Here is a 10592-nt window from a genome sequence, read left to right on the forward strand (position 1 = left end):
CCAAGCTTGGGTGCCATCGGTTTCGGTCATGGAATGACATGGAAACCCCAAGTTTCCCCAGGCTTGGGCGCTGGGGCACAACTTGGAAACCCCAAATTTTGGGTGCACCATGGAAACCCCAATTATTTTTGCGCCGGGCGAAAGCCCCAAATTTTAGGCTCAAGATGGAAACCCCAAATTTTGGGTGCAACATGGAAACCCCAAATTTTGTTGCATTGGGAAGAACCCCCAAATTTTAGGCACCAGGTGGAAACCCCAAATTTTTGGCTCGACATGGAAGCCCCAAATTTTAGGCGTCGGGTGGAAACCCCAATTTTTTTTTTGTCGAGCGAAACCCCCAAATTTTTGGCACAACATGGAAGCCCCAAATTTTAGGCACCAAGTGGAAACCCCAAATTTTGGGTGCCGGGGTGCGGCATGGAAACCCCAATTTTTCCCATGCTTGGGTGCCTTTTTCATCGCAACATGGAAACCCCAAATTTTGGGTGCCAGAGCACAACATGGAAACCCCAAAATTTTGGGTGTCGGGGTGCGACATGGAAACCCCAAGATTTAGGGCGCCAGAGTGCGACATGGAAACCCCAATTTTCCAGAGCTTCGACACCTTTTTTCGTCGCGGTGTGGAAACCCTAAATTTCCCACCCCCAAGAAATAAAAAATTGTTGTCTGGAGGAAGAGGTAAAGGCACGAGAGCGGGAGGGTTGTCCAAATTTGTTTGTGAAAAGAGAGAACCTCTAAATTGAGGTGACCCAGGGCTGAATCTCAGTGGATCATGGTAGCAAGGCCACTCTGCCACTTACAATACCCTGTCGTGTAATTAAGTCGTCTACAAAGGATTCTTCTCAACGACTGTTTGGAATTGAACTTCAAAGTTGCCTCGATTGAGATGCTTCACGGTCATGGTTTGCAAATGACACAGGCCCCTGGGGGCAACAAAGTGACACTGCTACTATGGATTGAGATACAGTCGAAGAGTGACATGCACCGCTTCTAGCATGGATTTTGACTTAGAGGAATTCAATCATAATCTGACACATGGTAGCTTCACTCCACTGGCTTTTCAACCAAGCACGATGACCAATTGTGTGAATCAATGGTTCCTCTCATACTAAGTTCAATTATTATTGCGGTGCGGTTCATCAATAGGGTAAAACTAACTTGTCTCATAACGGTCTAAACCCAGCTCACGTTCCCTATTGGTGGGTGAACAATCCAACACTTGGTGAATTCTGCTTCATAATGATAGGAAGAGAAGACATCGAAGGATAAAAAAGCAACATCGTTATGAATGCTTGGCTACCATAAGCCAATTATCCCTCTGGTAACTTTTCTGACACCTCTAGCTTCAAATTCCGAAAATCTAAAGGATCAATAGGCCAAGATTTCACGGTTTGTATTCGTACTGTGTTATGTACCTAGGGGGGATAATATGGGGTACCAAGGGAGGTACCCAAGGTAATAATGTAATAATGGGATGGGCCATGGTAATAAATAAGGTGGTTAACCCATGTCATGTAAGGGACCACAAGTAGTTAATAATAATGTAATGGGCTCATGGTATTAGTTGATGGTATGAGGAAACCATGGTAATGATGCATGGTATTGTATGTATGAGGCCTATATAAAGGCTAGAGACTCCACATATGAAGATGAAGATGAAGAGAAGTATTCTTGTATGAACAGGCATATGGCTTGTGGAGTGTTCTCCTTCCTTAAGGAGTGAATGTATGGTGTTTCCCTACCTTAAGGGTTTTGATAATAAAGAATCATTTCATCTTATTCTTGGGTTTATTTTCATTATCTTATCTTTTAATATCTAATCTATAATATTCTCGGGTTAGATCTACAACAATTGGTATCAGAGCTAGAAAATAAGTGAATTTTCGCCAAGTAAGTGAATTCCACATTTTCGCCAAGTAAGTGAATTTTTCTCATGGATAAGCTATATTTTACAGGGAAAGATAACGGTCTTACTATTGAAGAATACATCAAACAAAAAAAGATAGTATGGGACAAAAGTTGGAAACGGTGGGTAGTGTATTACTTTAGAGATGAGGCTACCACATGGTGGGGATTACTTAACCAAAAGAAGTGTTCCAACTTGCCCGATGAAGAATTTGAAAAATTACTTTTAGACAGATGGTCTCATGCTAGAAAACAAGATAAGGAGAAACATGTGGGATTATTTCCTACTGGTATATCCTTATTGCAGGTTCATGGATTGATTCAGAAGGAGAAAATCATTGTGTCTATAAATCCGAGTTGCAAGCATAATTTTATCAATGTTAATTTGGCAAAAAAATTGCAAGTCCCAACAAAACAAATTGAACATACACAGGTTGATGATAAGGATGTTCAAATTTATAAGGATTTGAAGCTTTCTTTGGATAAATATGTGTTGCATGGTGATTTTTATGCTTCAGAGATGGATAATATGGATGTTGTTTTGGGATATCCTTGGATGGAATCCGTGGGTACTATAAATATTAATGTGCAGAAGAAATTCCTGAAGCTTTGGTATAAAAAGAAGAAAATTACATTACAGGATATTTCCATTAATAAGCAGGTAGAGTCCAAGCAGACTGAAGCAGAAGATGTTCCAGAGTCGGATGATGAGCTAGTAATGATAGATAATCAAACACAAATAGAGGCTGAAGCAGAAAAAACTATAGGTGCTGATACATCCGAGGATGGCTCAGTGGTTGAAGTCATATTGAAATGGAAGACACCACAACAGGAACCACAGCAGGGTGAAGTAAAGAAAAGGCCATCGTGGGTTAAAACTTCAACATATCATCACCCACATCACCCCGCAAGACAACCATCAAGATGGAAACCAAGTAGTCACATGACGAATAGCGAGGAGAGAAGATCCACCCACTACACATCAACACAGAAGAGCTGCCACGGTCAACTTCCATCTCAAGCGAGCGAGGCACCAGCGAGATCGAGGGTTCACCTTTCTCTTGGATGGCTAGATGCACGTGCATGGTATCAGTGGACTACTCTCTTGAGTAGATCTTATTATTTATGTTCTTCCCATGTTTCAGGGATGAAACATGTTTAGGGGGGTGGAATGTTATGTACCTAGGGGGGATAATATGGGGTACCAAGGGAGGTACCCAAGGTAATAATGTAATAATGGGATGGGCCATAGTAATAAATAAGGTGGTTAACCCATGTCATGTAAGGGACCACAAGTAGTTAATAATAATGTAATGGGCCCATGGTATTAGTTGATGGTATGAGGAAACCATGGTAATGATGCATGGTATTGTATGTATGAGGCCTATATAGAGGCTAGAGACTCCACATGGAGAGATATGAAGAGGAAGAGAAGTATTCTTGTATGAACAAGCATATGGCTTGTGGAGTGTTCTCCTTCCTTAAGGAGTGAATGTATGATGTTGCCCTACCATAAGGGTTTGATCAATAAAGTATCATTTCATATTATTTCTGGGTATATTTGCATTATCTTATGTTTTGATATCAGATCTATAATATTTCCGGGTTAGATCTACAACAAGTGGTATCGGAGTTACAACATACTAAAAATCAAAATCAAAAGAGCTTTTACCCTTTTGTTCCACATGAGATTTCTATTCTCGTTGAGCTCATCTTAGAACACCTGTGTTATCTTTTAACAGATTTGTGCCCCAGCGAAACTCCCCACTTGACAATGTCTTCCGCCTAGATTGACCCGCCGAAATGTGCGTTAAGGCCAAAAACAGGGGCAGTGCCCCATCTCTGCCCCACGGAATAAGTAAAATGACGTTAAAAGTAGTGGTATTTCACTTGCGCCGAAAATGGCTCCCACTTATTCTACACCTCTCAAGTCATTTCACAAAGTCGGACTAGAGTCAAGCTCAATAGGGTCTTCTTTCCCCGCTGATTCTACCAAGCCCGTTCCCAAGCCCATTCCCTTGGCTACCTTAAGAGAGTCATAGTTACTCCCACACTCCCACCATTTACCATTTCTTCACTTTGACATTCAGAGCACTGGGCAGAAATCACATTGTGTTAGCATCCATAGGGACCATCGCAATGCTTTGTTTTAATTAAACAGTCGGATTCCCCTTGTTTGTACCAATTCTAAGTCGACTATTCGACGCTTAGGGAAAAGCCCTCGGCAGGGGGCATTCTATTCCCATAGACCAATCAACACACGACTGCCTGCCCTCGCCATGAGAGCAACTCGGGTAGACTACCGATAGCCCATGAGTTGAGGGCGCAGACCCCTAGGCCCAACCCTAAGAGCCAATCCTTTTCCTAAAGTTACGGATCTGTTTTGCCAACTTCCCTTACCTACATTGTTCTATTGACCAGAGGTTGTTCACCTTGGAGACCTGATGCAGTTATGAGTACGACCGGGCATGAATGGTACTCAGTCCTCCAAATTTTCAAGGGCCGCTGAGGGCACACCAGACACCACAAGACATGTGGTACTCTTCTAGCTGCTGGACCCTATCTCTGGGTGAACCGATTCTGGGGTGGTCAAGTTGTTAAAAGGAATAGATAACTCTTCCCAGGGCCCCTAACGACGTCTCCGGATTTCCTAACATTGTTGCCTGCTACCATGTCCTGGTTTGGGAATATTAACCTGATTCCCTTTCGATGCCCGTGTAGAGTGCACCCTTGATACAAGGCTTCCCCATCTCTTAGGATCGACTAACCCATGTCCAAGTGTTGTTCAAATGGAACCTTTCCCCACTTCAGTCTTCAAAGTTCTCATTTGAATATTTGCTACTACCACCAAGATCTGCACTAGGGGCTGATCCACCCAAGCCCACACCCGAGGTTTCTCAACGACCCCCGCATCCTCATACTCATTGGAGCTAGGCAATTGCTTCGACGATCGATTATATTTTGCGTGCTTTAGTGCCATCCATTTTCGGGGCTAGTTTATTCGGCAGGTGAGTTATTACACACTCTTTAGTAGATTTCGACTTCCATGACCACCGTCCTACTGTCTTAATCAACCAACACCCTTTGTGGGATCTAGGTTAGTGCGCAATTTGGCACCATAACTTGACTTATGGTTCATCACGCATCGCCAGTTCTGCTTACCAAAAATTGCCCAATTGGAACTCTCGATTCCATGGCACAGCTCAATGGAGCAGCCACACCCTCTTACCTATTTAAAGTTTGAGAATAGGTCGAGGACGTTATGCCCCCGATGCCTCTAATCATTTGCTTTACCCGATAAATCTCGCGTGTGAGCTCCAGCTATCTTGAGGGAAACTTCGGAGGAAACCAACTACTAGATGGTCCGATTAGTCTTTCACCCCTATACCCAAGTCAGACAAATGATTTGCATGTCAGTATCGCTACAAGCCTCCACCAAAGTTTCCTTTTGCTTCACCCTGCTTAGGCATAGTTCACCATCTTTCGGGTCCCAACAGGTGTTCTCGCACTCGAACCCTTCACATAAGCTCAAGGTCGGTCAACGATGCACCCCCCTAGAGAGGGGGTCTCGCATGTCAGCTTCATTGCACCTCGCAGGTTTTCAAACCCGCCAACTCACACACATGTTAGACTACTTGGTCCGTGTTTCAAGATAGGTCAAATGGAAAGCCCGCCAACCAACACCACGAGCGCGTAGGTGCACACAACCCACCACAAGGGCGCACACTTCGTTCCTAGACCACCGTAATGGCAAACCAACATGCAGTAATCCACCCACGCTTGTGATGATGCAGCAACCTATGTTGGTTTGCACCTCAAGTCGAGCAGTGGACTAGCTTGAGCCATTCCACATCCGACCGAGACGCATCAACAACCTCCATCCACTTCCCTCCCAGTAATTTCAAGCACTCTTTAACTCTCTTTTCAAAGTCCTTTTCATCTTTCCCTCACGGTACTTGTTCGCTATCGGTCTCTTGCCCATATTTAGCCTTGGGTGGAATTTACCACCCAATTAGGGATGCTTTCCCAAACAACCTGACTCGCCGACAACGCCTCGTGATGCAACATGGTCCCCGCCTGATGGGGCTGTCACCCTCTCCATAATGCCAGGGGCCAGAAGGAAGAAGGGAAGAAAACAACATGAAAGAAAGAGAGATATCAAATGTGTCTACCGGCTCACAAGGGGAGGCTCAAATAGAGAATAAGCTTCCCCAACCTTGTGCCTTCGCAAAATGGGGGGAACTGCAGGGGACGACGATCGAGAAGGACTAGGGTGACCACCCCCAGAACTCTCACTACTTTTCATCCTTCCTAAACACCAATCCACAACAATCCCATCTTTTCTCTGTAAAGCTAGGGGCCAAAAGCAAGAAGGGAAGAAAACAACATGAAAGTAAGAGATATCAAACATGGCTACCAGCTCACAAGGGGAGGCTCAAACAGAGAACAAGCTTCCCAAACCCCATGCCTTCACAAAAAGGGGGGAACTTCAGGGGACGGTGATCGAGAAGGACTAGGGTGGCCACCCTGGGAACTCGCACTGCTTTTCATCCTTCCCGAACACCAATCCACAAGAATCCCACCTCTTCTCTATAAATCTAGGGGCAAAAGGAAGAAGGGAAGAAAACAACACCAAAGAAACAAATATCCCAAGAAAAGAGATAAGCTCAACAACACGCCAATTTAGATGTCTGCTAACCAAAAAGAAATCAAACAAGGCACCCAATCAAAAAGCATCCAACCTCTTCACACCCTCCCACATACATTACGGCACAACACCCTTTGTAACTTACAACATAACAAACAACAATCAAACAACCAAGCAAACAAATCACAACCTAAACTTAACTACTAGAAAAGACAAGGGCTACGACGAGACCAGTGTCTAGATCACGTTACTAAGAGGTAAGCAACCCCCCAACCTAACACAAGTCTTCAAATGACAAATAGATTACTAATAACAAACCCACCCTGCTATTGCACCCCTCCGTGTACAAAACACCCAACAACCTTTCCAGCAAGAAAGTCAACGGCGGTCAAGAATCAAACTCCAAAGAGGAGTTGTCACGGGCTGACACTCAATGCTGGAGAAAGCCACGGGCCATAAATACATTGATGGTGCAAGGCCACTAAAGAGAGGGATGCCAGCACAGCACACACCACAAAACAAAGAAACGACCAAGTCCCACAAAAAACCCACAATCCAAAGGGAGGAACAAAGACACAACCCGCTACTTCTTTTTCCCTTAGAAGGGGAGTGGCTCACGAGAGGACAAGGAATTCCCTCGACGATAAAGGAACGAGATAATATTGCCACCCTCATGCCCATTAGTAGGGAAGATTGCGATCTCGATGGAGCTCAGATCGAGGGAGGGGTTTTTCATTCCCTGGACGCCCAACCCTTCCACGAGGGCATGTTGAGGAATAGTCAGGAGGACTACAGTGGCTAGCCCAATGGGTTGAACCACTCTTCATCCATCCCATACTAACCCCACCTCGAAAATTTCCCCTCACGAAAGGTTTGAGCTACCACACGCACGTGCAACCTCTCCCTCGACCCAACCACCAGCAAAACAGTGCACCCAAGCAACACATCAACCACCGTCGCCTTTTTGAGAGAACCAATTATGGAGGCCCGCACCCTTGGCCCATGCCTTCCAACAAACAAAATACCAAGCATCGCCGCTACGAATGAGTCTAAATTTATCCATCGTATTTCCCAAGCACCTAAACTGCATCAACCATGCCCAGCCGAACAGATCATTGGAAGGGCCCCCAAGAAACAAGCTTCCAAACCCCCTACAGAAACACATTGGGGGAAAGAAAAATAAAGGATGGGTGGGACAAGCACAAGCATGGCTTGCAAGCACACACACGAAAAAGCAAGCGTTACCTCAAGACAAGCAACCAAAAATGTTCCCACCAAACACCAAACCTGCTCCCCTAGAGACACACCACACAGTCCCACATTGCAATCGAAACCCAACCAACCCGAACTAAAAAAGAAAACCCCTGCTATCAATGATCCTACCATAGGTTCACCTACAGTAACCTTGTTATGACTTCTCCTTCCTATAAATGATAAGGTTCAATGAACTTCTCACGACATCGATGATAGCAAGCCACCATCGTCGACGCAATTTGAACAATTCACCAAATCATTCAATCAGTAGGAGCGATAGGTGGTGTGTACAAAGGGCAGGGATGTAGTCAACACGATTTGATGACATGCGCTTACTAGGAATTCCTCGTTGAAGACCAATAATTGCAATGGTCTATCCCCATCATGATGCAATTTGAGAAGATTTCCTGATCCTCTCGAACTAGGAAGAAAAACTCGTTGGTTGAATCAGTGTAGCGTGCGTGCAGCCCAAAACATCTAAGGGCATCACAAACCTATTATTGCCTCAAACTTCCATGGCCTAAACGGCCATAGTCCCTCTAAGAAGCTGGTCGTGAAGGGGAACCTCTACGTAGCTAGTTAGTAGGCTGAGGTCTCATTCATTATCAGAATTAACTAGACAAATCGCTCCACCAACTAAGAACGGTCATGCACCACCACCCATAGAATCAAGAAAGAGCTCTCAATATGTCAATCCTTACTATGTCTAGACCTGGTAAGTTTCCCTGTGTTGAGTCAAATTAAACCGCAGGCTCCACTCCTGGTGGTTCCCTTCTATCAATTCCTTTAAGTTTCAGCCTTTCGACCATACTCCCCCCGGAACCCAAACACTCTGATTTCTCAAAAGGTGCTGGCGAAGTCCTTAGAGCAACATTTTTCGATCCCTGGTCGGCATCATTTATGGTTGATACTAGGACGGTATCTGATCATCTTCAAGCCCCCAACTTTCATTCTTGATTAATGAAAACATCCTTGGAAAATTCTTTCGTAGTGGTCCATCTTTCATAAATCTAATAATTTCACCTCTGACAATGAAATACGAATTCCCCTGACAGTCCCTATTAATCATTAATCCGCTCCCGAAGGCCAACAGTAAGACCAGACTCCTATCATGTTATTCCATGCTAATGGATTCAGAGCATAAGCTTACTTTGAGCACTCTATTTTTTTCAAAGTAACAGCGCTAAAGCCACGACCCAGCCAATTAAGGCCAGGAGCATGCCACCGACAAAAGGGACAGAATGGCATGTGCACATCAAGTAGGCGGACCGATCTTTACGACCCAAGATCCAACTACGAGATTTTTAACTGCAACAACTTAAATATACGCTATTGGAGCTGGAATTACCGTGGCTGCTGGCACCAGAGTTGCCCTCCAATGGATCCTCACTAAGGGATTTAGATTGTACTCATTCCAATTACCAGACTCGATGAGTCCATTATTGTTATTTATTGTCACTACCTCCCCATGTCAGGATTGGGTAATTTGCGTGCCTGCTGCCTTCCTTGGATGTGGTAGCCATTTCTCAGGTTCCGTCTCTAGAATCGAACCCTAATTTTCCATCACCTATCACCACCATGGTAGGCCTCTATCCTACCATCGAAAGTTGATAGGGCAGAAATTTGAATGAAGCATTGCCAACACAAGGGCTATGCGATCTGTCGAGTTATCATGATTCATCGAAGAAGCGGGCAAGCCCGTGCCGGCCTTTTATCTAAAAAATGCATCCCTTCCAAAGAGTTGGGACTTGGTGCACATATTAGCTCTAAAATTACTATGGTTATTCGAGTAGTTTGGTACCATCAAAAAAACTATAACTGATTTAATGAGCCATCCGCAGTTTCACAGTCTAAATTAGTTCATACTTAGACATGCATGGCTTAATCTTTGAGACAAGCATATGAGTACTGGCAGGATCAACCAGGTAGCACTCTCCCACTTCAAAGGGCATTCTAGGTGCTCTCTTACCAAGAGCCAACCTGAACACCCATCAAGTCAAAGAGATGTGAAAATATCATGTAAAACTTTTATGCCTTGCACCTCTTGCATCCCAAGAAGGAAGCACACGCAACATGCCAAGGACGTGGCGAACAAATGGGTAAACCTGCTGAGCCACAATGCACCAAGGCCACTCTAGAGTTTGCAACCATGCCCCAAACAACAAGAAAAGGAGTGATCACTCACCCACTCCCTTAGAAATGCCTCCAAAAGCCTCCACGCCCTGCACCGAGGCCACCTAGGAGTCCATCCGGACAACAGCAATAGTGGACCTCGATCTCCCAATCGCCTGCGGTAGCCTCGATGCAAAGGAAATAAATGGAGAATGACCAACCACACAACCTCTATATATTATAAATGAGCCCCAACCCTCCTCGCCCCCGCACCGAGGCCACCTAGGAATCCACCCGGACAACAAAAATGATGGACCTCAATCTCCCGATCACATGTGGCAACCTTAATGCGAAGGAAAAGGAAGGAAATAAAAAGAGGACGACCAACCGCAAATTCTATCATAGAGAGGCCATACAAACCTCACCGCCCTACACTGATGCCACCTAGGAGTCCACCCGGAAAGCAACAACAGTGGACCTCAATCGGATGATCATGTGCGAAACCTCGACACAAAGGCAAGGGAAGGAAATAATACAAGACAAACAAAGCCTGCAACCTCCCTTAGAAATGCCCCCCAACACTCCCCTCCCTACATAGAGGCCACCTAGGAGTCCACCCAGATAGCAGCAATGATGGACCTCGATCGCATGATCGCCTGCAGTAGCCTCAATG

The 10592-nt window shown here is 45.0% G+C and overlaps 1 non-coding gene and 1 pseudogene across 1 annotated transcript; both read right to left on the bottom strand.

The window, feature by feature from the left end:
* Positions 1 to 734: 734 nt before the first annotated feature.
* LOC149221919 (25S ribosomal RNA) lies at positions 735 to 6146 on the bottom strand (annotated as a pseudogene).
* A 1778-nt stretch (positions 6147 to 7924) lies between these two features.
* On the bottom strand, positions 7925 to 9735 carry LOC149221920 (18S ribosomal RNA). Its single transcript, XR_016249919.1, has one exon. It is a non-coding gene; the product is annotated as an 18S ribosomal RNA (ribosomal RNA).
* Positions 9736 to 10592: the final 857 nt, after the last annotated feature.

The sequence above is a fragment of the Pinus tabuliformis genome, chromosome Q (genome assembly GCF_031772625.1).
Source record: "Pinus tabuliformis cultivar Carrire ecotype Pingquan chromosome Q, CPIR1, whole genome shotgun sequence".
Classification (NCBI taxonomy): Eukaryota; Viridiplantae; Streptophyta; class Pinopsida; order Pinales; family Pinaceae; genus Pinus; species Pinus tabuliformis.